Genomic DNA, 26,691 nt, shown 5'->3' with positions numbered 1-26,691 from the left:
GGGATTAAAAAGCACTTTGCGAACATTATCAACCACAACTCTTCTACGAGGTAGGTATGATCCCCCCATTCTCTACAGGAGAGGCCAAGGCAGAGAGGTGTTTTTCCAGCCCATATTTTCAGAAGTCAGCCTGCACATTTGGAGACCTTGAAGTCTGGATGCTAAAAAATGAAATTGAAAAAGCAGCTAAAGGCTCACACACCAAACAGCAGTGGCTGCTTTGAAAATAAGCGTGTATGAGAAGCATTAGAACTAGGACTAGAATCCACGAACTGCAATTATCAAAGCTTGGGTATAGCTACATTATTGCAGCATGTTTTGCTAGCTAGGAGAAACAACTTTTTTTTTTTTTTTTCAGTCTTGTTTTAAACAATCAGATCCACTGTGGGAGCACAGATCACCTCATCTCCATGTTTGAGTTCACCAACAAGATTAAGATCTTTGCTTTCCTTCCCAAAAAACTACCGCTGAAGTGGAAGATACCAAGCTGCACTCGAGGCAAAGATTGGAATCATCCCACTTATCACACTCCAGATCATCTCCTCTTTTCTTCCCTTGCTGAGTGGACTTAAAAGAGTTTCTCTTGTGCCAGTTCTGAATGAGTCACATCAAAATGGGGACGTTGTGTTGACCAAAGTGATCACAAAGGAGCTGTGAATGGGGGAGAAAGGAGTCACAACCAGGCTCTGGAGCCATCTACTAGAGCCATGCCATGGCACATGAGTTTTGAGAAGGTCTGATGCAGGTCATGAGGAAGGGGTGCTTATTTACAGACTGCTCACAGAAATCTTGAAAGACCACGGGAAATCCAACAGAAGTTTCAACACTTTATTGCCAAGAGGAAATGTGACCCAGAGGTTGCTGTAAGGGTTAATTCACTAGCCCTGCTCCTAATATAAACATGTACAGACCTCAATTATGCTACCCACATTTTAAAAAGACCATAAAACATATATTGCATTGGCAAGATAGTCAAATGCACCCCTGGGACTTGTGCTCTGAGCTCCTTAAAGAGGTTTTATTTGATTTTTAATTTTTTTTTTTTAAGCTTATCCAACACATCTGCATTATTGTGAGGTATGTGCACAAGCTCTCGGAGATTAAAGAACTTCTATCTGCAAGTACTTTACATATATGAGTAGCTCACAGTGGACCAGAGGTATCGTTTTCAGAATACCTGAATATCTGTCATCCGTCTCCCGCTGACTGCCAGCGCAGCACAAGCTCCCGAGGCTGTGCTGAAATCCAAGCGTGGGCTCCCCAGCCACCGGGTGCTTTTGAAAACTTTGCTCTAGACCACTACAGTCTTGGAGTTTCAGCACAACTGCTCTTCAGGCATGCAAAGTAGCCTTAAAATGTTGCTGTAGTCAGAAAAGTAACTGTATAAAAATGACACCTCATTACCACAAACATCTGCCCTGCATGTTTCTGGTGAGTCATACCCACTCCGTTTACAGAGCAAAAACACAAACACATGTTTTTACTCCTCTGACCAACACGGTGCCAGTGTAACTCAGGAAAGACCCGTGAGGGTCTCTCTGCCCGGCGTGGTCATGGCAGAGCCGCCAGCTCCAGGGCCTGCGGGTGCCATGGCGGCTGCCTCCTTCCCCACACAACAGCCTTTGCTCTCACAGGCCGTAATTCCTCTCAGGGGGGTCCAAAGGGATCACCTGGAGCTCAGGAACAGGCTGAAAAAAGCTTTTTGTGATAATCAAATGCCCATGTCTCTTGGTACAATGTCAATATGCATTGTTGGCCTAGGCTTAGCGGCGCTGGTAGGGTGCCCTTGCTGTAGGCCGAGCACCCCGAGACCGAGAAGAGTCCTGCTTGGAGGGGCTCCTTTATAGCCATTTATTTGGTTGGGAAACTGAGGCACAAACCCATGCTGTGTAGAGGCCCTGTGTGACTAATGATGAGCTCCCAGCTCCATGTACAGCAGAGCTGGGTGGGGGTAAAATACCAAAATTAAACTCCACACAGCCGCTGCTGCCTGAGCCAAGGTGCGACCTCTTCCACTCAGGTGGATTAGAAGCAGCAGGAGCCCCATAACCCCAGCTGCCTGACAAAAGTGTGCTTTCCTGCACTGAGATGCAATGGAATAAGCAATTTGACACGTTCCCAAGTGGGGAAGTGCATGATTAATGGTATCAGAAACCAAAGCAAGCTCCCCATTCACAGCCCCAGCACCTCAGCAACTTCAAAGGGACTCTGGATAAAACACAGCAGCACAACCCAGAGCTTTTGTAACAAAACACCTACTTCAACCTTAATCTACACCACAGAGACAAAGGAGAGCAGACTTGGCAACACACATTGCAGCTCTCCCAGCTTCACCAAAGGCAAGGGAAACGGATGCTCAGATTTTAGCCAGATGAACCCAGGCTGTTCATAAACCTCTGTGCACCACAGAGGTGAGGGCTGGATCCAAACCTGCAGCAGCCAAGGCATTAAAGCTTGGGGCCTGGCAAAGATGCTTCAGCAATTTGCTCACTGATAGCACCCACTCTGCAGGGTTACAACCAAGGACACGAGAGATCCTCAGCTCAAGTTGAACTGAGTAACATGAGATTATCCATCACTAATATGCATCCAAAGCATCTGCCTCACTCTTAAGATAGTTTTGTCGTACAGTGCCAGGAACTACAACATCCTAGAAAAACTTTGGAAAGCTTAGAGAAATAAGCTTTGTTTCAAGAAAATCTTGGGACCTGCAAGACTCGACAAAACCAGCCCTGTCCAGCCACAAGCACATCCTCAAATGCCCTGCTGGAAACAGGTCCTGGAGTCAGAGACCAGCACTGCAGTGTTTTGTCACTGCTTAATGCATCGGGTCAGCTGTTAGTTCTGTGCTAGAAAGGCAAAGCACCCCCCATCCCTCAAAAACCCAGCACAAAAGCCCCTCTGAGTTCCCACCTTCCTGCTGCAATCAGACAGCATCGCCAAAGGCCAACCCAGAGCTGGGACAAGGCAGTTTTTTCAGGCTGCAAAGGACAAAAGTTGAAACCCATGGAAGTTCGTTTGACCTACACTTTGTCACGCGCTTCTCATTTTGACCCTTCTTGCATTTGTACCCCCCACCCCTTGCCATGGAGGGTGGTCACACAACCTCTGAGCTCTGATAGTATCCAGAGCCCACCCGAGATCATGCTTTGGCATCTACATTTGGTCTATTCCAGCCAAAAATGGCATGCAGGGCACAAGCTCTGATGAGGAAAAGCTGTTTCTCAACAAAGTGCAGTTACAGGACAACTGGTGAATCCTGCCAGGAAGAGTTTTTTTTTTTTCTTTTTCCTTCAAAACAGAACTAAACCAGAAAAATGTGTGATTTTTATTGCTGGTGAAAGGTGCTGGATTTGCACTCACAAAGGAAGCACAGGATTGTGAAATGAGCTGGGGAGAACTGATTTTCCTATCTGATGAAGCTTTACAATATCCAGAATTTCTTCACATCTGAGTTCCTGTTCCCGTGATGTAGAACTTTTTTTTTTTTCCCAGTTGATTTTATACTATCTTAGATAACAAAATTACGAGCTTCTGGCTGTAAATCAGAATGTCTTAAGATTTGTCAAAAAAGCAAAGTACATATTTTGCTATTTTAACATATTTTAATGTCAAAAATACACTTGTCAAATATATTTTCTATATATTCTTACTATATTATTTTTTATATATTCCTACTGAGATTTTCAGTGGGAAATCATGTTTCCAACAGGAATTTTCACTGATTCTTCTAAGAAAGATTTAAGCAAAATCCATCTAGAAGAGGCTAACAACCAGAATGGTGACCAAGCCTTGGCAAGGGCTGGATGCTACTTTTATATTTGCAGATGAGTACCTGTGTTGAGGAATTACCTACCTACTCTTACGTTGTCTCCCCATTCTGATGGTGGGATGGCTTGTGGTTACTAGCCCACACTAAATAGCCACCTGGGTTTAATCCCCTCCCACCCTACTTTTAAAAGGGCATCAGCTAATAACTAGGTTTGGGCAAACAGGAAGGAGAAAGCAAACTTCAGCTCTGTGAGTAGTAGAGTCAGTGGTGACTGACAGGGAAGCAGAGCCAAGAACCTCTGGACCCAAATCCCCTGTAGCTGAAGCACCTGGGTCTGCAACAACAGCTTCACCTGACAGCCCTAACAGATTAGCATACACCCCTGTATTTGAACTTGCTCTTCCATCAGAGATGCAAAAGTGCATGTAAGCGAAAAGGAATCCTGTTCTGTGAGGGAGAAAAAAAATGTTCTTTGTGGCTATCATCCCAAATTCTGCAAGTCAGGGAAGCATCCCCATTGCAGGGTCTCTGGGGTCTCTTCTCTAACACCCCTTGTGTTTGGCAGCACATGAGCACAGACCAAGTGCAGGGATCTATGGTTTCAAAGCAAAAACACAAAGCTTGGGTTGCTTCACACCATCAATGTTCCTCCGTAATTTATCTTGGCCAGTGAAGAACTTGCGCTTTTGATTAATTTTGTTTAGGGAAGCAGCAGTGAATTCCAGCCCACAGCGCTCTGATGGGACACATGGATGAAAAGCATCACCACCGAGGACGCAAGCACTGCTAGGAAGTCTTCTTCAGAGAAGTCCCCAGAACTGTTGAACCCTTCCCAGAGCACAGCCACTCACACCAAATCTTTAGCATCGCCCAACAAAAAGCTGTGCTGCATGGAATAGGGCTGGGAAAAGAGTTTAGGCGGTGCCAGGATGCAATCGTTCCAAAGAATTCAGAAACCACAAAATAACTTCCCCAGTCATGTACAAAAACAATCGTTTTGGAAGAGCCTCCAGTGAGTACATATACTCATTTACACTCTGTTGTTATTATTATATGTGTTATTCTCCATTGGTGATGAAATCCATATGTCTGCTTTTCCCTTCGTTCTTTCTACATTACTATCTGAGGCTTTGATTTATTTCCTGGCTTTCTATATTGATTATTCAGAGCCGTATAGGAGGGAAAACATGATCCTAGAGACCCAGAGACAAAATCGTAAGCAAAAACAAAGGGCAAAGAGATGACCGCAGTGCCAAGTATCACACATCTGTAGTGTCTCTCGACAAGGTGGGGGGGCAGGAAAAGCATGTAGCTGTTCTCCGAAATGAAACAGACAGGGATTTATTGCAAAAACTATGGTAAACTAAACTTATTGGGCAAGGGTTAAGAAACTAAGGACCCGATCTTATAAACACTAACGCACATACTTAACTCGGTTTCAACATCAAAGATGACTCACGTGAGTAAAGTTATAGAGCACGTGTTTGCAGGGCATGAGGGGTTAGCATTACAGTCATAAAAGTTTGAAAAGGCTGGGATAAAAAGCGCAAATAAGCAAGGATTAAAAATAACCAAAATAGAGATAGCTGGCAAGGAAATCTTGGCAGCTAAAATAATAATAGTAAAAACCCACATAAATTAAAACATTGTTAACATATATGTGAGGGATCCTCAATCTGTTTGTTTGCCAGACTGAGCAATGATACGGTCTTGCTGTTGGAACCTTTGTTCTTTATCATCCTTCTTGCTGCATGTCTAAAAATGGAGCACTGCCTCTGAGAAAACAGCTTTATTTGCTTAAATATTCTCACCCAAACACAACAGCCTGCAGAGCAGGATAACTGCAGGATCAGCACTGATGGTGAAGTCTTCCCAGTAAGACCTTATCTTTGCTGACGTAATGGAGCCCGATGCCAGCACGTAGTTGGAGCAATAGGGTGTTCAAAATTATGACAATTTATCAGATTATATCAGATTAGCAAAAGCCAAGTGGATCACCAGTGCCATTCTTTTTGCTTCCCTGGTAGAGCACCTGCAAGTTCCCATCACTGACAGGACCAAACATCAGCCCATCCCGGTTCAGAGCAGATGGAGCAAGCTTTGAGTTACTGCAGGCACCACCACGCAGCCAGCCCCAGCAGCCACCTTACCCTTTGAGGGGCAAGTTCTCATCTTACTGAAAAGATCAGACAAATAGCATGTTGCAGAAAGTTTATTCCTGTTTCAAAATGCACTTTTCAAATGGTAGGTTCCCACCTACTTCCAGACGGTTCTCCACCAGGGAAGAAAAACTCCACTCTTCAGTGCTGGTGTCCAACTTCTGCCAGCCCAAAGTGAGAGCAGCACTTTGAGACACCAAGCTCGAGCTGGAAAAAGTTAGAGACAGCGAGAAAGCGAGGAAAAACCCACTTACCCACAAAACTTGCACGTTTCCTGTGGGAAAATTATAAATTATTTTTTTTGTGGAAGGCTGTCAAAAAGGGGATTTTTCCCATAACTTATTTTCTTTCATGGGAAATGCTGGAGTTGCAGCCAGCTCTATTCTGAAGCTCTTAGGTTTCTAGCATTAGGCTGGGAATATAATAAAAATAAGCTTCTTCTGGAAGAGTGCTGGTATTTCTAACTCCTAATAGAGCTGATTTTAGGACCAGCATGAACAGTGACCGGGAGTTTTAGAGAACCGTCAATGGGAGATACAGCAGCACAGATGAAGAATGTCAGGAGGAGCTTTGGAGCACGGTTTAGCTCCCGTTCCCTTCTCCAAGGGATTTCCTCTGTCATATTTCTCAGTGGTGTAAGGAGACAAATTATGAATTATTTTTGCAGGGATGAGAAAACTTTCATAGGTGCCTGTCATTCACGATCCACTTAAAGCCTGGTCTATCAAACGTGGCTGAGCAGCCAACTCCGGTGTGACCACGTTGCCTCTTCAGCTCCCTGTTCCTCTGCACGGCCTCCTTTGCTCAGCTATAAACACCTACCCCAAACCACTCGGCTGCAGCACATCCAAAATCCGACCTTGACACGAGTCCCTTCCGAAGGGAAGCAGTGGGAGCTGCTGACTTCCTTCTGGCTGCCGGCAGCGAGCCCTCTCCTGAATCCTTCTCCTGTTTTCCCCTTCCAGGTTCACGAGAGGTCCCACCTAGCCTGCAGCAGGCTGGGGGAGGTCTGCAGCTGACTCCTTTGAAGCAGATCTGCAGAACAGGCAGTGTCTGCTGTCACTGAGCATCAGCAATTGCAATTTCTAGACCTTGCACCTTGACCTTAAGCATTAACAAGGCTGCAAGTCCCATTTCAAACATTTAAGGCACCTAAATCATGGTGCTCACACCTCAGATAGCAGAGAACAGCCCTTTACCCTGCTCCCACTGAAAATGAGCAGGATGCTACCAGAGCAGGACAACTGTTGTTTCTTGAAATTCAAGAAAAGTCACATCACTGTGCCAGGAACTTAACTGAATAACTTGTTCTGAGGTTCTTCCCCTCATGTGTTTCACTGGAAAAAGCCAGCAAAGATACATGTGGAGGAAAGCAACGCAGGCTACAAGTAGCAGTTAGGGTTTGTTGAAGTCAAAGCCTTACTTTTTTCAATAGTTCAAATGACAATTCCACAGCCCTGTACTCCAGTAAAACCTTGGGCATATTTGCTACAGCAGTTGCTCTCAGATGGTCGATATCTCGGGACTAGATCAGCACAAACTATGTGCAACAAGGAATGTGGTGCATTTTTATCCCCAGCCTCTTCCAGCAACCATTAACTTCCTTCCTCTGCTCTTCAACTGTCTGGGTTTTCAGCGTTTGGTACCATATCCCATGCTCTGAATTGGCAGGAAGATTAAAGAAGTCTGCAGCTCTTGTCTTCACGAAGCATTGCAAAGGGATCATGTCATGGCTAATCCCTCCCCCCCCCCACCTATCAGTTACTATTACAAGAAAACTAAATCGCTTGGAACCAGGAAAGTCTTTTTTTTTTTTTTTTTTTTTTCATCTCGAGATTGTCTCCACTTACAATCTACAGCGTAACGTTAAACCTCGCTCTCCAGTAACGTCTGATCTCACCAGCGGACCGTGGCGGCGAGGAACCGTCCCAGCAGAGCCGCGGAAGTGCCTGCAGACAGAAACACAGGATCCAGACTTGGGCTCCGTGGGACAGGGAGACTACCTTGCGCCGTGATAAGACACAGCAGAAGGAAGAGAGAGCCTTGGGGATTTTCAAGAGCCGGTGAAGACTTGCAGCTGGATGCGAGGGAGTGCGAGGCTCGGTGGTGAGAGCTGAAGAGGGATTGCAGGAGAGCCCATCTCTCCCCTTGGAGATACCACCTGGGCCAACAAGCAGAAACCTGAGAGGGGCTGTGGTTAGAGAACTATGCTAGATAACAACCTCCTAGTGGCACGGAGACCTGGTCCCACCCTTGTCCAATTGCTTTCCCAGAAGCCTAACCTTTTATCCTTTCCTGGGCATTACTTTTTTTTTTTTTTATAAATAAAGTTTGCTTGCCCCTCCCTGCAGGTAATTTGCGGCAGTGCAGCTTTGTGCCTGCACACCCCCTTTGCAGCCATCCCAAAGGAAACCCTACAGCTCCCCTTTGCTTCTCTCACCACCACCGTGCAGTGATGCTTTGAGACACCCTGAGCATTACCAGTACTTACCGAGGGAAGGACCATGACCAGATACAAGGGTGGGGGAAACAGAGAAGCCATTTGCCCTCCCTGCTGTAATGCAGGTTAGGAGCAGAGCACCAGGGCCCCACATCCCAGCCCTGTGGTCTGTCCAGCCTGGGAATACCAGTAATTCTGCCTGCTCCGTGGCTTCTTGCCACTACTAAAAGTGATCATGCTTCAGGGCTGCGCTCGCTTCCCATAGATTAGCTGCCTCTGCACATTCCCAAACAAAGCATTACACTATGTGAAAAGAAGGCACGAGCCCTGCAAAGCCCATCCCGCTGGCTAAGACAGGAAATATCTCCCATCATCTCAGCTAATCCTCCACCAATACAATGAGAAATGATGTCCACCGGCCGCCAAAAGATTATTAAGTGGAGAACAAAAATACTGCACCGCCCATTGCAAGCGAGCCAAAGGTAATAAAGGGGAAATACAAACTGCAGCCAATGGCTGGAAGGAGGAGGGGGCCAGGAGAAGCAGCACAACAGCAGGCGACTCTCAGCAGAGCCCCGATGCTGGAGGACAGGTGGCTCGAGGACATCTCAGCTTAACCCCGGCTCCCCAGGAGGCCATCCCATCCTTTTTGCTGCACCAGGGGATCCGTCGTGCTGGCAAATTAGGGTTGTGTTTCTGTCAGCTTGACAAATACATGGGAGAAGGCAAGGGGGCTAAAAGACAAAGCGCTGATGTAAAACTGGGAGCAGACTGCAGCAGGTAAAGGTGCCAGAGAGGAGCCAAGCAAGCAGAATGGTCTCCCAGAAATGCATTCCCAGGTAACACCACACGTTTCACAGCTCCATGCCAGCTTGACACCGACTTTTCTGTATGCTCAGCCTGAGGTTTGGCTGTGGAGAAGAACATAGAGATGATGGATTGAGCTTACAATGTACCTCGGGACCTGTCTGCAGGTCACAGAGCTGCTGGCAACGTCAGGCACCACCAGCAGGGTCCTCCCAGTGCACCCTACCACAGAAGCACTGCTCCCCCTTCTTATCAGCACATTAACGAACAGATTGGCTTTAGCTACATCAGATCCAGCTAGAACAGCCACTTGCAAACATTTTAACCACATCCAGCGAGCTGGTGCTTCTCGCCTATTCCAGCATTAGGCTATGAAGAGCTCTGGGTTACCTGGGACAATCCTGCACAGCCCAGCTTTAGAAGCAGCAGTTGTGGTTAGGAGCGTGGCATTTGGATGCTCAGCACAAAAATCTCACAACATCTCCGTACTGCCCTTCTCCCCAGCGCTCGAGAAGGGCTGTGAAATTAAACAAGCCATTTGGACAGACAGCACTGAGGGAAACTTGGCATCTGCTTCAACATCAGCCTCCAAAAAACATTTCCCAGGTTGAATAACTTGTTTTTAAAGGCAGTATTTCTTGAGACTTTTTTTTTTTGTTTGTTTTGCTTTGTTTTCTAGCAAGTGCACTTAAGGCAAATAGCTGTAACTCCTGCAGAAGCAGCACAGGTATGCCTCCTGCTCTTTGCTTTTCCTGTAGGAAATCATCTACTGCTAATGTTTTTACAGAGCTCCCCCCACCCACACACACACAGTCCCATCATGCTGCTGCATGGGAAATCTTACTTCAGGGGAATTTATCAGGAAAATTTTGCTCCACCAAGGAGGTTTAACTTGATTTTTTTCCTATCTAAAGGACAAGAATGAAAACCAAATTAATTTTATGCTTGATTTCACAGACAGCAGACCCTACCCACCCGAAATGCTGAGATGCCTTAGCTGATAGTGCAGACGAGGTGCTTTACCCTCGATTGCCAGCAAGGCTTAGCGACAGTACACAAACCCCCACATTTATTTTTATTTTTAACTTTATTTTTCCAACCCACAGCTCGCAGACATCCCCCCAGTACCCTTGCACACCTATTATTTCATTAGCTCCTGCATCTGCCAGCTTCCTTTATCTTCCTTCAGCCAGCAACTCATCGCTGCCGCAGAGCCAGCCCCAGTTGAGGGGAGAGCTGTGCTCTGCAGCGATAGCAGCACTGCCTGCCAGCCAGCAACAGCCACGGCCAGACTTAATCCCCTGTATAGACAAAGGCTTGGGGAACAAATGCAATTTGTTTTAATTTACTGTTTGCTTACATTTCTGATAACGAACGCGGAGATCTTGGCACCCTGCAGAGCACAATCTCTCCTTGGTGAGCTTTTAATTCCTCCTTCTCGTTTCCAAGCAGCGATGCGAGCCGATCCCCTCACTGCAGGGAAATGTTTCTTGTGTGCTTCAGGGAGCACGCTGAGCTGTTTTCTGCTTTGTGACACCACCGGGCACCCATGTTCTTCCAAAGCATTTGGGAACACACCGATGTATAAGTTTGGCCTCAAATTTAGGGCAAGATAGTGTCAAGAAATTAAGATCCATGGAGTTTGCATAAACCAGGTGCACCAGCCATAAAGCAAGACCTGGATTTCTGCTGGTTCCCCAGGCACTGACAGTGCTCACCCATCCGGATCTGAGGACAAACAGACATATCCCATCACCTTCTGCACTCAGACGCTTACAGAAGCATTTGGGAAGATCTGGGGACCCACTGTCCTAGAGCACAGCGAGTGCCTGGGTCTCGTTTTCAGCCAGGCTGAGGTCTCATTGATGCTGGTTACAGCAGCACATCACTGAGCACCAGGCCACTTCGCTGCAGCTCAGCAACATGCACAAATATGAGCGAAAGCCTGCGGCTGGGCCCCCTCAGTGGCACCACAATTATGCTAATAAAGATAATAAAAAAGAGGACGTTCCCTCCCAGAAAGCTTCGTTTGGACAAGCAGCCAGACAGAACCAGGGCAGAGGATTATCACTATCACTAGTTTTCTGTGACTCACGTCAGCTTCCCCTGCAGCCGCGGCAGTGCTGGGAACGTTCAGCATCCTAATTCCCACACCCAGCCTTTGGTGTGCGACTCCAGCGTCCCTTCACACCACACCTTCCCTGCTAGTGGAACCATCCAGTGCTGCAGCCTAGAGCCACCCTTTACGAGGAAGATTCCTGCTGCTACTTAAGTGATTATCGAATGCTCCAAACAGCTCCATAAATGCCTGAGGCTTGACATCAAAACAGGTTTTGACTCCCAGCTCAAACACCTATTAACTTCTGCAAATTGTTCTATAACATCATTAAAGTCTTATGGGAACACCAAAATGATTACACCAAAAGTGGAAGACCTAATGCCTTCCAGAAAATCTTAAAGGTGTTTTCCTTAGATATAGTCATCAAATCCTTTGCAACAGAGTGACTTATTTCACTCTTTTTGGGTATTATATTCCCACTGGGGACTTACTGCCAGACTTTCCATATATGAGTAACACTGAGGGTGACACAGGGAACACACAAGCTCATTTCTCATCAGGCTTGATATCTGCCAGAGGCTCCAAATAGGCAAAATGAGGCAGATGGGCCCAATCCCCACCTCTGCCATGCCACTGGAAGTCATCTGCTCTCCAACAAGGTGCAGTGCAAACTGGAGCGGGTGCAAGTCCCGATGCTTTGGGTGCTATTGGGCAACACCATTGCCTAGGTCTGGTCCTAGTCCAAATTCCGTGTACCTGTATCTTCACCTAAAGGCTGCTGTTATTGTTAGACAGAAAATTTTTCTGCTGGTGGTCTTAAATAGAGGGTGGTTTCCAGTGGAGGTTGCTCCCTGTTAAGCTGTCAGAGCTGTTCCAGGGCTTGAGCAGTGCAATCAGGTTTGCTACAACGGGGATAGCCTTTGTTCAAAAGCCTGATGACAAGACTCTTCACGCAGAAGCTTCGCCAGCTCAAAGCTCCCAGAGGAGTCGATGGGAAGAGGCAAAGTGCCACCAGGCAGCAGAGACCTCTGCAATTCTCCATCACTCCCTGAAAGTGCTTGGAAACCTACAGAGAGCCTATGATATACATTTGGACATCCAAGATAGAAGTGTATGCATGCACATACTTAAAAATGATCCCCCGCTACTGTCCCAGCCTACACTGCAACTCCCACAAGTGACAGCTCGCTAAAATGCTGGGTTTGAAGAACTGCAAGAGCCCTGTTTATAAATCCTGGCACTCCAGTCCTTTCTTTGCAGCAACAGACCACAGGCAGCTCAAGCCTAGGTCAACCCCAAACCCTCCCAGGCAGAGCTGGCCAGTTGTTCTTCCTTCTCTATTTATGCACCTGGTGATTTACGTGCGAGCCTCATCCACCAGGAATTAGAGCCAGGGTTGCTCCCCACCCAGCAGGGAGGGTGTTTCTCCCCACTGCGACAGTCGCTTCAAATGCTAATCTCATCCTCCTGCAGGCTCACAGCACCTCCCCGACTGGCAGCACCGACACGCGTATTCCCTCTTCCATTATCCAGAACCTCTGGGATTATGAAACACTTTGGGCTGGAGTGTTTTTTTCAGGCCTGGCAAAATCTCACTTAATAAAGCTTTCTGTTTTGGCAGCGAACCATTAACAACTGCTCCACGTCTGGTTTTCTCCTGCTTACATCTACCTTTTAGCAGCAGCTTCTAGCCCATGTTTCCCAAGTTAGGGAATGGCCCACAACACAGTGCCAACAACCTCCCAGTCAAAGATAGGGAAATTTACTCTTCTGTATCCTCATACCTGATTGCCCAACCCAGAAAGGCAATTAAGCTAACTGGTTGAGAATAAATCATGAGCAATAACCATTATTCCTTGACATTTACTTGTTTTCTTCCATGTCACAGCAAATGGTTATATAAGCAAGTATCAGGCAAACAGCTACATGATCCAAGCAGGAAATGTCAGAAGTGTTTCTGGAGTCATCACAAGTGACACAGGTCACCGGGGTAGAGTTCCTCCACGTTACCACTGCCACGTGTTTATTTGTGAGATGCTCACATGGAGGGTTTATCCAAATTGAGCTCTGTGCTTAAATTGTCCCAACTCTGCATCTATGAAATGGGCTGAGGGTATTCAATGACTACAGAATCCAACAAAGCTAACTGAAGCATGCAGGGAAGCTCTGGGCTTGATTTCATTCCCCAACAGCTCACCTGTTGCCCTACAATGACACAGTGCCTGGCTGTTTTGGCACTAACAGGCAAGCAGTTGGCACTCCGGCTGCTTTTAAGCCTACCTGCAGCAGAGAGCAAACCACTATTATGGGAACCCGCAAGCCATGTCAGCCTCTTGTTGAGCTCCTGCTCCGCACACCTTTCTATCTGGATGGGAAAAATCAAAGCGAAAGCAGCAGCGACAGAAGTGATCCAGCAGATGTTTCTCCCTGATACTTTTCCAGAACGATGCTCGCGTTCAACAAACCACCTAATGACCGCACACAAGTCACCCTGCTCCCGGTTTGGCCAGACAGGCAGTAGCAGACACCGCTTAATTCCCCGCTTTGCATTTCATTCAGGATTCACCAAGTTTTCCATGACTGGAGACCTCACCACCCACATCGTACCATCACTCGCTCCCACTCCCTGTCTGTGGCCAACGATTTTCTGTATTCCGCTTTGGCAAGCCTTCCCCCCACACTTCACTAACAGGTCAAGTTCATCCTCAGATGTGGGATGCCAGTTCTTCCGCCCCTTAGCCAAGCTCCTCGCATCCATGTGGTAGCGATTAAAGGATGACTTCCTATCTGCCTCTGCTTTGCTGCTGCTGCTCTGGCTTATTGCTAAATCTCTGCTCCTTCGCTCACCCTCGTACTCTGACATCGGTGAGCATCTCTCCGAGGATCACGACTTCCTTCTGTGAGACTTCTTGGGGAAGTCTTGGCTAGACTGGTCTTCTCCGTGGCCATATGAAAACACATTTGTCACTGCAGAAAAGCTGTCCTCCCCCTCTCCCTCTTCTTCTGCCCCCAACCTATGCTCTATGCCATTTTTGGTGCCTCTCCCCACAGCATGGTGATGGTTTCCCAGACTGGAAATAGGGGCAGCTCCTGCACCATTCCCTTTGGGATGGACACATCAGAGAACTCAGAACTCCCAACAACAGCATTCACTCAATGCAATACGTACAACTGCAGTTAGTTGAGCAGAAAAGGAGTACATAAAGCATCAGAGATACAGGCATGGAGCTGGTATATGCACAGCTCCACGGTATCGTAACAATAGGAGCAGCCATTCTGCATTTGAGAGAAAGCCATGGGGTTTATTTGTATCATGTGATGATGAAATAGCTCCTAATCCAACAGTAACTAAGGAGGATGTTAAGCCACAGCTAGTAAATGAGGTATTTTGAAATCAGCAAGCCCAGAGAACTTGTATTTGAGATTTAAAAGAGGGCTGGCCAAAGAGTACTCCGGATCATTAATGTTGACTTTTAATAAGTCTTTGGAACACTGAGGACTGGAAGAAAGCTTATGTTATGCCAGAGTTTTAAGAGGATAGAAACAGGATGACCCACATAATTATCCACCTGTGACCCTGACTCCTATCCCAGGTGAAATAATGGAACAGCTGTAAAAGAACTTCATTAATAAAGCATTAAAGGAGGGTAACAGCAAATGCCAACAGCTTGGGTTTATAGGAAGCAGATTTGTCACTAAGTTAAGAATTTTTTTTTTGGAGTTGAATAAGTTCCTTAAGCTCGCAGGCTGAACGTAAAAGGAGCACAAAGTTTATACAATTTAAAGCCATCTGAGGCCTTACAAAAATCTCAGCCTTCCTATCCCTGTAGAAGGACTACCAAAACAGTTACAGAAACCCTGATGCAAGCCAGGAAATTGTGGGGTAAGATGGGCAAGCCGTCCTTGAGTCACCATATGCTGTGGAAAGTCACAATCGAATGAGCAAAGGGAAAGGAGCTGCTATCACCGGAATTTCCCCGGTGTTAAGTGCAGAACATTGTCACTCCCTGCTCTGGATTTCCTTGGCTCAACACTTCCACAACTGAGAAGTGTGTTGGCTTCTAATTAGTTATGTCTTCAGAGCACGATTTACACGGCATTCGCAAAAAGCTTCATTTAGCTGAAGCCAAATCTCCAAACTGAAGCACAAATACCAGAGAGGCGTGCAGGTACGTACCACGAGATGTGCCTCCAGAAACAGCGGCGAGAGCCAGAGCTGAATAACATCCTGCTGGTGAGGGACTAGTAAATCCGCTCCACGTTGTGAAGTCTCTGGGCCCTTGCCCAAGGGTAAGAGGAGAAATGTGGGGAAAAAATTGAGGCAGCTGGAAGTTGCTGTCCATGTCATCTTCCTGTATGAAGCAATGGGGGACGATCGGCCAAACTGCCTCACGCTTTTGGGTCCGGTATTGCACAAAGGATGCGCCTCATCTCCTGCAGCATCGCTGCCCTGCCTGGGGCTTGGCAGCCCTCCTCCCTCGCCCCTTCCTGGGAGGGCAGCTACGGTGTGACCTTTACGAGGAGGCCAGGAGCACCAGAGCCAGAAATCTTCAGCCACAGCCCTGTCATCTTCCTCTTGATTTACGCCTGCAGAGCCCCTGCCAGCTCCAGGTGCACCAGGGGGCAGGTGGGGGAGAGAAGTCATCCCTCACTCCAAAATCCTTCGCACACAGCTAGACACGTCGGATGTCATCCCGCTGTGCCAAACAGCTGGGCTACTCTGGGCATCTTGGGGACGGACAGAGGGGCTGTGAACAATTTCCAAATCCCCTTGACGGTCATTGCTGAGCCTATATGACTTCATCTCGGTTACTGTTATGTTTTTGAGAGTCAAGAATAACACCAGTTTTCCATATCTTGTGGTTTTTGGAGGGTGTGAATAAATTCTCTTGCTGTGAGTTATTTAGGTATCAGTAAACCCAACCCAGCAGCGGTGAAGCCATTGAGCAATACAGAAGGCCCACGGTGGAGGTGTGGCAGACAAAGACTCACCAGCATGACACATCTTGAGGTCCCAAATGTCAAGTGAAAACCATCAAGAAATGTAAATCCCTCTTATGTTCATAATAGGTCTACTCGATCAAGTTACCTTGAATTCAAAGCTTGTGAAGCACAACCATCTTCCCCTCCTACACTTGCTTTCATACCTTTGGCACCTGAATAAACACAAAATGCCCCAAAGACACACTTGTGCCCTTTCAGGCTACCAGGAATCAAATAACCTCCAAAACCTTCATAAAAATAGCTTATTGGCATATCAACAAGAAAAACTATGCTGTTGTGATCTCCCCCCATTGCATGTCTTTACCTAAGGCTGTATCTCAGTGGGAGCTTTCAGCTGAAGCCTCATTTGGTCCAAGGGGGCACTGAGAGCTGAGCACAGCCTTAAAGGACTTACAGGCAGCCTCTCTCAGCTGAAGTTGCTCAGGTTGCCTGCTGGAACTACAAAGCATACTCTGGAGAGTCAATTCAAAGCTGGTTTGGCCTCAGGTTTCGTTCAGCCCGCCCCATGTTTGGGACTCCAGCTGCACATTTCACTAACTCTGACCCTTGTGAATTGTCAGGGTTGGAAGAGGCAGCGGGGAGAGGCCAATGGATGATGTGCCCCAAAGCCAAAATGCTTCCTAAAGGTAAATTTATACCCACAGTGGCTATGGCTGCTTCCTTCCTCACCTCTGAGCTTCCCTTCCTTCTCTCCTCCAAAGGATCTTGATTTTTTCAGGTGCTGCTCAGCTGAGCCCATGAACACACATGGAAAGCCCCATTTTGCTCATTTTGCTCAATGGATTTTGGACTTGGCTTGATAGGAACAAGCCTCCTACACGAACAAGTGCATGAAGAACAGGAGGAGAAGGAGAAACCTCATTTAGGACTATACAAGGGGAAATTGCAAAAAAATTACCTAAACCTTTAGGAACATATTTATATTTTGATTTCATGTAATATTACTTCCTGGTTTCCAGCACATATTCCCTGGGCGTCCCCTATCAAATATCAGGCAGTATTAAATCACTGATCCCTGATCCCCGTAGCTCTCAGAAAAACATCTGTACTAATTTGTTGGTTTTCCTTAACATGAGGGCCAGATGAACTCCTCCAGGGCTCAGCCAAGTGAGATCGCTGACAGATGCAGAATAGAAGTGCAAAGATTTTTCCTTTATTAAAAATAAGGTTCCACACTCCAAGGCCTGAGCTCGTAGTTTGCCAGAGTGATGAAATGACACGCGGCAACCTTGATCCAACACTGTTGTGGATACAAAAACAGGGTTCTTACCTAACGCTGCTCCACTAGCAAACCATTTCTGACAGCACATCCAAATTGGCACGGCCGATGAGGTGAGGGGTCTGGTGACTGGACACTGCTTTTTTTGCTCAGGGTCTCCGAAATGACTCAGTTGTTTAAGTTCGCTGACCTGTGAACGCAGCAGATCTGGCACCCAGCTCACCACCGTCAGGGCTCTGACTCCATCTCTGCCAAACGTTGCAGTTTGATGGGAAGCTGCCTTCTTAGAAGGGACAGCAGATGTGAACGTAGGCCAGTTCTTCGTCTTTGCTGCTCACGATAAGGCGCGCTGGCCAAAAACACCAGCAATGATTGCTGCTGGAATAAAGTGCAGAGCCCCAGAGGGATGAGCTAGCACCAGCCTCAGTGGGCAGTCAGTCCCAGGCACATTCTGACTCTTTCTTTCCACACTCAGAGTCAAACTCAGGCTAAAGGTGTACCAGGTCATTTGCAGAAGCAAGCAGTCAAGATTTAAGAGGAGTGAGCTTCCCTTTGCTCCTATCACCTTCGCTATGTATTGCTTCAACAGCCTCACGCACCCAACCAAAGTATTAACGGGGGCATTTATCAGCAGTCCTGTCGATGGCCACCTCAGTTGCTTCAACCACCGCAAAAAACAGACCTAGCCACATTCATACCCATATTCCTGTTTTGCAGATGGAGCTGTGATCCTCTCCTATTTTGTCCTGGTTGGGGGAAGGCACTGTACTTCAAGAAGTTAATTGCAACAGACATGTATAACCAGCCTTCCCTGGAAACGATGTCATTTTCATAGGAAAAGCTCCCTTCCAAGCCCAGAAGAGTCCCTGGAGATGGCACACCAAGTAACTGGAGGAGACCTGATGCGTGCCCATGAACCCTCCTGCTCTTTGCTCCGGTTGCTGACAAAAACATTTCAGCTGTCTCCAAAAAGAGCAACTAAAATTAGGGACCCTCAGCTCAGAAACCAGTGGCATTTTTCTGGTTGCCATGAGGAACTGTCAAGACTAGGCTTCCATCAACTAGACCTGCATCAGTGCTGCAGCCATGGTGTTTTCTTTCCCAATTTCTCTACAGTGAGAAATTCATGAGCTAAGACAGCATGGCTCTTCCCCCGGGACCCCTAAGAGTGTCTGGCTAGGGGATTCACCTGGTATTTTCCTGTGATTCCATGAAGAGGAGAATACTGTGAGGTCTCTACAATGAGTTAGCACCCCACAAACTGTGCTCTGCTGTCCTAAGGAAGCGTTAGGATTTCTCCCTGTCTGGTGGGCTTTGTGATATGGGTGCTTCTACATTGCAAAAAGCTGGAATGCTTCGCACAGGACACTCACGGAGTATTAGAGGCTGGCCTTGCACTACCAGGAATATGAATTTAAGCGCAAGCTGGCTGGCAGGGAGAGATCTACTTGATGTAAACCTCAGGCATGTGCTCAGCCCCAGCAGAGCCACCACAAGACTTGTCAGCACCACGGGTCTCTGCGTCCAAGCGCCTTGCACTCGTTTGCCAGCGCTGGTGGTTCCCAGCGGGCATCCCCCCTCCAGGAGCTCCCCCACAGTCAGAAGGGCAGAAAACCCCCCAAAACCAGCATCCCTCCACCAGGAGCCCGAGGGCGCACCCCGGCCAGGGGCACTGGTCAGCCCATTGACACGCTGTGGCTGTTCTCAATAAACTTTTATGGCCTGTCAATGCGCTGAATCCTAGGCAATAAAATCTGTCATAAAAAAAAGCCTCGCAGTGCCAGTGTCTTTTTTTTTTTTTTTTTCCCTTTTTAATTTGAGGACAGCTGGGAGGGACTGATGCAAGGGCCAAGTCCATAAGATGTTTTTTTTTTTTTTTTTTTTTTTGAAAAAATAATCGGTTTTAATTACAATGGGAATTTTCAGAGCCTCCTTCTGGGGAGAGCAGCCATCTTCAGAAGTGACTTCATTTCCAGAGCTGGCTTCCCTCCCAGTATTTGAACAAGCAAGGAAAGAAAAGTTCACAAAGCAGATAGGCTTCAAGTTTGGCCTTAAAAGTCACAAGCTGGCCTTTAAAGTTGCAGGCAGGCTCTAGGATGGGTCACAACCGATCAGGCTGCGAGTCCCAGGCTTCAGGGAAGGATTCCCCATGGCACGACCTTCAGTGGCAGACAGTGCATAAACCGGGCACAGATAAGGAACTTGAAATGCCTTAAGCTGGCAGATCTGCAGATTTAACCCTGCCTGGCTTTTACATCGACTTTTACAAGGGCCCACGGTCTGAAATGCCTGGTTTGCATTCCTTTCCTGCCACCAGGCATTTTTTGCCACTTCGGGAAAGTCCTCAGAGGCCATGCCTAAATCCCCCTCAAGCCCCTGCTCCTAGTCCAGAGGAGGCAGAGGAGTATTTAAGGGCAATTCAGAGATCCCAGCAGAGCACCATGAGGAGACGTGGAGACTGAGGAAACTTCAGGGCAGCCAACAGCCTCTATTCCCTACCTTTAAGAGGGAGATAACATTGTTTTCTTAATGAGCATCTTAGGAAGATAAATACGGTGCCAGTGGTAACTGCACAGCTCTCAGGAACCAGCCCCATTCCCAGTCCCACCAGTGGCTCTTCAGGGGAATTCTCACCCCAGCTGAGGGCTGTTTGCAGTGCCTGGTTATCAGCCCGAGCTTCCACCCCGAGCAGGGCTTTGATAAAGCTTCTGCAGCCCCAGGGACGAAAGCTGTGAGTAAGCAGGAGGAATTTTCCCCGCTCGCATCGTTTGGGCTGTCAGTCACCCCTAGCTTCGGTACGAGCAATGCACGAGCCTGGGAGCGAGCTGTAAATACCCGGTCCCAGCATGTGTCTGAGGGAGGGGATCCACGCACGGTGCAAACAGCTGGAGCTCCGGACAGCTGCTCTCCACCACGGCACATTGACTGATGGAGCCTCTCACGGAGACGTCAGCCTTCGCTAGTGTTTTCGGAAAGATAAGTCGCTAATGACCGCTGCTTAAATGATTCTTGGCAGGGAGGAAAACACAGAGGTCCTTTATGAAGAGTTGCTCTTTATCTGTCAGAATAGCAGCGCCAGTTAATTTTTTTGTTTTCATGCTATACGTTGTCCCTGGAGTAGGTTGGGGGACGCACATGGGGGAAAAGCTGCTTTCCAAGTCCTCTAGACGAGATGTTGATGTCTGAGGGATGATGGACTGCCTGCTAGAGTCCCACGGCTCTATCTCCTAATATCACCTCTTCAATTTCAGCGATTTTTTTCCCCCGATGAAAGGTTGGGGATTGACAGCAATCAGTTTGAACAGCCAGGGAGGAGGCGAGGAAAGCTGCTCTGCCCCGACACAGAGGGACCAGCTCAGACCGACAGCACGGCCTGGCAATCCACCCCAGAAGGGTGATTTATGCCGACGGGTGGCCTTCGCTCTGACTCGTTTCATTCAGGAGCCCAAGCAGCAGCTCTTTGGAGAGGTCTGCTAGCAATCTGGCTGGCCAGAAAGCAAATCAGAAAACATCATCGATGCCTATTCTCCAAGTGACATCACAAGGAAAAGCAAAGACAACAAGCCACATGCTGGCAGCAGGAAGCTTACTCCAAACCTGCACGGCTTCAGAAATCACTTGGTCTTGCTTTCCTATTTCCCCTACATGCCTTGTATCCCATCCTCCACAGCACACAAACTTTTGCATGGCAGGCAAGCCCCTTTGCATGCTTCTTGATCTGGAATAAGTACACGGAAGACTGTTTGCCAGCCCCCTTTGCAAGGAGCAGGAGGTTCCTGTGAGGCATGTTGCAGTGAAGGGGGCACTGTGCAACCTCAGCAGGGAGGGCAGGCTCTGGCAAACCTGGTTCTGATCCCCCTCTGCCAGGTTTTCCCCTGGGGGACCCCAGAAAGGTCACTTCTCCTCCCCATCTGCCCGGAGATGGATAGCCAGACTGCCCTACCAACTGGTGAGAATTAACCGGTGCCTGTAAAGCATGTTGAGAGACTCAGATGACAGGTACTATATAACTGCAAGCCCCATTATATCATTCCACCAGCCCCCGTGCCAAAAATCTGCCTTTACGGAAAAGATCCAGACACCAAATAGGTTATTAAGTGAGGTTGTCTGACAGTAGTTCAGCTACGTAGAGATGTTAAATAGTAATAATAATGAAACAATACTCGGCGTTTGAGGATGCTGTACATCTTCAAAGCACTTCACCAAAACATTAACTGATTATACCCAAAAATAAATTGCTCGCAGCTGTTACTGAGATCCATGAGGTATTCAAAAGAAATGGATGGAACATCATCCATCCCGGATCGTACAGGGGATGCATGTGCTCTAGTGTAATCAAGAGCTCAAAGGAAATAACTTGCAGGGAGTTCAGCTTTTAGTGCTCTTCCGCTGCACACCTCAAAGCACAGTTTATTGTTCGGGGAAGGAGCCTGCAGCTACCTCCTCTCGACTGCAGAAGAGAGTTGTGACAGAGCCAAAACCCCATTCAAAGTTCAATGTCATGCTGCTAAAACTCCTATTTCTCCTTTACCTTCGCAGGAATGATGTTCCTATCTGCTCATGCCAGACAACTTCAGGCACCTCCAGTGTTTACAGCTGCAAAGAGAGCATACATCTGGCCCCGCTTCAGCAAACACCACAAACTTGTCCAACAACCTCATTTGCACCCATCTGTCTTAATTTAAGCATGGCCCTTGTTAAACCTTTCTGCAGTGTGTTGAATTAAGACTAGCTCACCCCAATCAGTTCCCATCCATGGCTTCTGAAAGCATCACACACCTCTGCCCTGCCCAAAGCAGGCAGCAGGGAAAAATCAGGGAAAAAGCAGCTCCAGGTGTGGGACACGTGCCTGATAACAGCACCCCACAGCCCCACATAGGAGCTTTCCACATGCCAACAGCTACGATGAGAGCAGAGCAGCCAACCTGGTGTCTACACAGGATGGCAGCGGGCTGCAAGGAGCACGTAGCAGGAATCAGAGAAGCCAAGGCTTGCCGAGAAAGGGGAACAGCAGGGCTGGACTGAAGACACGCTGACACAGCCCACATCCAGAGGAAGGAATAGCAGCCCCTCATTTTCTCGAGCACTAAAGCTCACAGCACGCACAGTCTCGCAGGAGTTTTGTTTTCAGCCCTTTCTACCATTCGCACGCCGTGTGCTGGAGATCATCCTGCGACACATCATCAACATCTCCAAAGAATCCCAAAGGTGACTGCCTTTAAAATGAAACTTCCAGTACCCTCCAGGAAAGCTTTGGAGCTGACATGCCCTTGGTAATGGAGACAGCAATCTATTTAAGGATGAGCTGTTTAAAAGCAGTAGCCTGCGGTATTTTGCCAGACTCTGCACTTGAGGAGAGCACCACCACACCTTGCTCTGCTTTGCCCCCAGTTCACAACATACCACTTCCAAAGCAGCAGTCTGGCAGTTTCTGCAGCCTGGTGGGTTTTCTTTTGCCATCCCTGTTTTGGTGGGTGTTATTACATGCTATTGTGTGTTTTAGGCTCTGAAAAACAGGAATTGCATCCTCACACTGAGCTACAGCTTAGCTGGGTCTGTGTTATTTTAAGCAAACTGTGAATGCACACCTTATCAGCCTGAGGACATTAGCATGGCCCAGGGCTGAAAACCTTACCCACCTTGCAAAAAGGCAGAAAATAGCTTCAAAATACCCCAAAGCACTCCAGCTCAAGTTGTTAGACGTGGCTGATAGCAGGGGATGGTGCTGTGCTGCAGAGAACGATGATGCAAGAGGTGTAAAGGATCTTGGTCAAGAGAAACACCTCCAATGCCACTACCATTTAGGATCTGTAGCATAAAATATAAGCAATGCAAGCTGCTGACAGCCTGCCTGACCAGAACTGAGCTCCGAAAATGCAGCTCACAAACCTCTGCGTGGGGCATCAGAGTGGGAAGAGCCAAGACCTGCCACACATCAGCAGTGAAGAGCGCTGGCAGAGCTACATGTGAGCTCCCAGGGCGGGTGTGAGCCGTGCCCAGGGCTGAGCACCGGGCTGACAGAAGAGGCAGAGGCTGAATTTGGGGTGCTCGGGGCCTTCCCTCACCCCCTGTGCTGCAGGGGGGTCTGTGCACCCACATGGTCGAGGGAGGAGGAATGTGGAAGGGCGAAGCACACACAGCACCTGCTCGCGCTGTGCCTGGATCCAGTCAACGCTGTCAGCCTCTCACTTAAATAAAAAAAAAAGAAAACACAAATACAGTTTTCTCCCATCCAAGCCTCTCTCCTTCCCCCTCTGAGCTCATTCATGGCTCAGGCTCCAGGACAGCTGCCTGGTTGCCAAGTCCCCCCAGCTCACTCCTCGCCCGAGCGCAGAGCAACATGAGCAGGATGATAGCTGGGCCAGCTGTTCGAAATCACTGCAGGACTCAAAACAACTAAAGCAAAGACCAAGCAGGGAAAAAAAACATAAAATAGCAGAAAGCCCCTCGCTCCTTTCCCTCTGCCTGGCCACCGTGGTCTCATTGTTACAACGATCCTTAAATCGCCAAGTGAGCCCCGGCCAAAATGACAGCTCATTAGGAATATTTAAAAAATACAATGGGTGGGGACTACAGGGACCGGGGAGTGGATTTTTTGACACCTAGGTGATTGTTTAGAAGGCAGCTTGGGTCCGTAGAAACAACCTTGATCCCGGCTGGGAGCAGTGCCTGTAGCCCAGCAGAGCCCCATGGGGTCCTGGTGCTGCACAGGGGGAGCTGCGTGCCTGCGGGACCCGCCGGAGGGGTCGGTGCATTTCTTACAGCCTCTGCTTCACAACTCCCAGCCTGCAGGCTTACCTCAAACCCAGAGCCCTCTCTCTAAAAAAATCCCCACTTTTTTCACTACAGAGACTTACTGTGCCCCACAACAAACCCACCGAAGTCCTTCGGAAACCCCATTTTGTTGAAACTGGAGCACGAAGCAGGCAGTGCCCATGCCTGTGTTTATGGGGCACGTTGTTCCCACAGGGTGACTCGCACCGTGGGCCACCAAATGTCCTGAAGTGACACTAAGCACCAGCAAAAGGATGCTGAGGAGGTAGAACAGAGCAGGATGCCCGCTCACCAAACACGCAGAGACCAGCTGCATCACACACACAGCTCAGCAAGGCAGAGGGGATTTGGAGACACAAACACCCAGAGGAGCCCCGCCGACAGGAATTTTGTCAGTGGGACTGCAACTCCAGCTTGCCATCCCCAGGAGAACAGCACAGAGGGGGACAGCTGACCAAGTACGAGGCTTTGGGCACGGGGCACCCCTCACCAGGCAGGAGTGAGGATCTGGCCCTGCACATCAGGTCAGGCTGGGGTTTGGGATAGCACAGAAGCTGCTGACGGTGACGGAGGGCTGTGCGGGGAGCTGAGAAAGAGCAGCAGCACTCCGGCGGTTCAGAACGTAATTTTTTCTCAGCATATCACCTTACTGCTGCTCCACTGCCTCCGAGGCAGGTCCACACAGCCTCTCCGTTTCCAGGGGCAGGATGGGGCCTTGCAGCTGATTTCAATTTGAAGCCCCCACCAGGGGATAATGTTATTGCTCCGCTTTCCCTGCGTGTGCTGCCTGGCAGGGGCTCCCCGTGGCAGTGCAAGGCCACTCTCCCTCTACACCCCAGGGTTTGCGTGGGACTCCAGCCAAAGCACAGATCTCTGGGAGTTTCTCCTCAAGATTTTAGGTGAATTTCTCCCTCTGGGGTGGAAAGGCGAGGCTAACACCAGCCCCACAGGTGCCCAGATGCATCCCAAGCATTAGGACTCCCAAGACATGTCTCCGCACCTCCTTTGGGCTGTGCTAGCTCCAGAGAAACAGCAGAGCCCCGGTCTGTCAGCTCCGTTTAGTTTTGCTGCAGGCACATCTGAGGAAGCAAAGCCAGAGGTTGTGCTCCCCATTACAAAGCTGGAAATAAGGTTGCAAGGAAAAAAAAAAAAAAAGAAAAAAAAAGAAAAAGAAAAAGAAAACACAAAGCAAACACTGTTCTAGGATGTGCCTGTCATCAGGATGCCTCCTGAGCCGTTTCCACCATCACTTCCCAAATGCAAGCAGGTTTCTGAGCAGAGTTTCTCCAGCACCGACCCCTCCCCATCTTTACTCCTCCTAAGACCAGCACTGACCCTGCTGCGTGCCCCCCAAAACGCCCAGCCCCTGCTGGCTGTGAGCCCCGCACGGCGTTTCATGGGGGAGAGGAGTGGGGCTGCACCTCCTGCTCGGGGGACTCTTGGCTCTGCAGAAGCAGCAGTCGCTGCGCGCACATTTCACCAAGCCCACGGGCTCCCACGTCCTCTCAGCACGTTAAGAAACAGCTGAGCAGTTATTCAGGAGTCTGGTCCAGATGGACTCCTCCCTTCCTGTCCTCTGCCTTCCAGAACGCCGGTCTCTCCCCTTGGAGGAGTCAATCCCTCACCTACAGCAAAGGCTCTGGTGAAAGAGCACGAAGTGCTCAATTCAAGAGAATCAAGAAGAGTCATTTCTGGTGAGGAGAGGAGCCCCTACAGCCTCTCCTGAGGTCGCTGTTCCTCACCAAGCCTCCAGGAGATGTGTCCTGATGGTGGGCTGCCCTCCCTGCGCATCCCACGAGCTCCAGGTGGGACAATACAAGATTTCTGCTGCCTGGACGCTGCTCTTGGGCAACTGGTTTCTTTCTCTTCCATTCTGCAACCCTCTGAGGCTTTGCTGCATGCACAGAAGGGAGGACAGATGTACAGGCAGCCCCGGTGCCCTGCGGGACAGCAATCGCAGGATGAGGTAAGGCAGAAGGCAGTGGGTGCTCAGGGCTGGGGGAAGGACAGCTGTAGCTGTTCCCAGGATTTGGAGCGAGCTAATTGAGAAATACCAGAGTCGGACCTAAAGGAGAGCTGGGCATTCACAGCCAAGAAAGCCTAACTGCCTTGGAAGCCCTGGCCTTTGTTGCACAATCTCTGTGCGAGGCACTCACTGTACTTGGAGAGCGAGAGTCCAACGGGGGATACGCGGATGCGCTCCCCCTCACTCAGCCTCACACAGCACAAAGCACAGCTCAGGCCTCCAGCTTCCCACCTACCAAAAAAGCACGGCCTGCAAAGCCAGCACTGCAGCTTATCCTGCACAGATGCCCCTGGAGAACGTGGGGCAGGAAGCAGCAGGATCTCAGCCTCCCTCGGGACCCAGGAGAATCCAAGGCACGAGCACCCCGTAACTCACAGAGCTTGGTGGCCTTCGAAGCCTCTGGTGGGGGCCAGCAGCAATGAGGACCCCAA

At 48.7% G+C, this 26,691-nt stretch overlaps 1 protein-coding gene and 1 long non-coding RNA gene across 3 annotated transcripts in view; one reads left to right on the top strand and one right to left on the bottom strand.

The window, feature by feature from the left end:
• SNX19 (sorting nexin 19) overlaps positions 1-26,691 on the bottom strand; it is an 83,628-nt gene that overhangs the window by 16,516 nt on the left and 40,421 nt on the right. The window lies entirely within an intron of this gene.
• LOC137843622 (uncharacterized) lies at positions 3,401-4,673 on the top strand. Its single transcript, XR_011089597.1, has 2 exons — positions 3,401-4,197; positions 4,477-4,673. It is a non-coding gene; the product is annotated as an uncharacterized lncRNA (long non-coding RNA).

Source organism: Anas acuta, chromosome 23, assembly GCF_963932015.1.
Source record: "Anas acuta chromosome 23, bAnaAcu1.1, whole genome shotgun sequence".
Classification (NCBI taxonomy): Eukaryota; Metazoa; Chordata; class Aves; order Anseriformes; family Anatidae; genus Anas; species Anas acuta.
The sequence above is the reverse complement of the archived record's forward strand: the minus strand, read 5'-3'. Positions and strand labels throughout refer to the sequence as shown.